Source organism: Nicotiana tabacum, chromosome 5 (assembly GCF_000715075.1).
Source record: "Nicotiana tabacum cultivar K326 chromosome 5, ASM71507v2, whole genome shotgun sequence".
Taxonomy (NCBI): domain Eukaryota; kingdom Viridiplantae; phylum Streptophyta; class Magnoliopsida; order Solanales; family Solanaceae; genus Nicotiana; species Nicotiana tabacum.
The window spans coordinates 18,136,847-18,139,111 of record NC_134084.1 but is presented as its reverse complement, the minus strand read 5'-3'; positions in this window follow the sequence as shown (position 1 = coordinate 18,139,111).

The following is a 2,265-nucleotide window of genomic DNA, read 5'->3' as shown; positions in this document are numbered from 1 at the left end:
ATGGAAAATTGCAATCGAGTTTGTACAAAGAGAGATTGCTTTCGTTCTATATTCTATTATTTAATAACACTAGCACAATAATATCAAAACAAATTAACTATTCTTTGATTAATTTAAACTAACATTATTAGATGAAGGAGTTATTATACATATGCAACCCCATTACTCATTAATCAATCAACTACATTTTTATACAAAGAAAGAAAAATTCTATTCAAACACAAATCTAAACAGGAGGAATTCAACACGAACAAAGCCTGATCAATATTTCATTTCACCTCAAGCCAAGAGTGTACAAATGTGTACCGGGAAATGGCAATACAAGAAGAAGAAAAGTAGGAGTCAGCAACAGTAATAACACAACAACGCAACAACAATAGCAAGCCAACAGCAGCAATTCGAACCAGATTCAAGGCCCAGAAAAATTTGAAGAAAACCAAACAAGCTCAATAGAGCAAACCCAAAAGTTTGTAAACAAACTAAACAGCAACAACCCACGCGTGTATTAAACCCGAAACTAAACTCGTTTCTCACTTTGTTTTTGTTTTCTCTTTTTAAACTCTACCACCCTCTCTTTAGATTTTCAGAATGTATTCCTCTCTCAAAATTGTTCTCCCCAAAAATCCTCTAAGTTCTAGTCTTCAAGTCTCTCTCTCAAGTCTTATATTCATGTCTTGGTCCCTTAAAATGTGTCAAATGACTCTATTTATAACAAGACCCTTGTCTTGAATCCCCAACCCGAAATATTCCCTCAATTGCATGTTTTGTCCCCACTACTTAATGTTTTCTTTATTTTAAACCCTTGTCCCCATGCTTAACATAAATAATTATATTATTCCCACCCCACTACATTATGTCTTGTCCCCCACTATATTAAACAATTATATCAACCCCAACCCATTACATCTTGTCCCCCATGCTTAACATAAATAATTACATTATTCTCACCCCACTACATTATGTCTTGTCCCCCATTATATTAAATAATTGTTCAAATGTTTAATTCCAAAAATACCCCTCTGACCTTACTGCAATTACCATTTTACCCCTGAACATACTGCAATTTACCAAACTACCCCATCAGCTATAACCAATCACCTAATCAATCTCAACCAAAATACAACAAATATGACCAATTTCTAAATAAATTTCAACAACAAATCTCATGAACACAGATGAATCATACAGCTTCAAATTAACGGGAATAAGTTAACCATATTGGGAACCAATCCGGGTTAACTTAGACAAAAAATGAATGAGCAAAGAGACAACAATATCAACAACAAAAATAAACTGAAACAACATGAATCACAATTAACGGAAATGATGCAAACTGAAATCATACCATGAACAACAAAAAGCAGGAAATATTTTGACTGAACAAATTTTTAACAATAATCCTACTTTCAGATTTAACAAAAATAAGAAATTGATCATAAAAAACAAATAGATTCAAACTAAACTAAACACTCGCTTGAAAAATTCAGAAAGCAGCAAACTTTAAAAAAATGCATGAACACAAATTTTCTCTAATACAAACAAAGAACCTGGGTTAGAAAGGCAACCTCGATGCGCTGTAACTCGATGAACTCGAACTGTGTATGAACTGTTTCGACAAACCCCGACCAAAGCTCGAACAAACAAGATGGTTGAATCTCGTTGTTGGACTGGACTGAAAGCGGATGGTTGAGTCTCATTTTTTCTGGACTGGGGGCGCCGGAAAAAGGGTGAAGCAGCAGCAACGCAGCAGAAGCGATGCTGGACGGGGCTAGACATTGACGAAGCAGCCAGTGAAGGCTGGCCAACGACTGTGTGTGTGCGTGCGACACACAGTCGAGCTTGGAGCGAGCTTGGAACTCATGTCGTTCATGGGAGGAGCCTGTTTTGTTAGTTCTTTTTTTGTAGAAGACGATGAAGCCACGAGAGGGCTAGCCATGGTAGCCATGGCGATGGGTTGACGACGAAGACGCAGCAGCAGCCATGGATGTCGAGCTCAAGCTTGACGACGATGGGTTCTTGTGCTGTTGGTGGTTGAAGACGAAGCAGTGGCGATGGGGTTTGGTTTCGACCCAACTGCTCGACGAGGAAGATGAAGAGAGCAGCAGCTGATGTTCAAGGTTTTGACTAGTTTTGGCTAACAGGAAGAAACATGAGCAAGATGGCCCTGGTTTTCGCCAATTCTCGGTCCAACGACGACTGTGTGTGTGTGGTCGTTTTGGAGGTGCGCTTGTGTGTTGAGGGTGAGGGGGGCAGCAGCTATGGTGG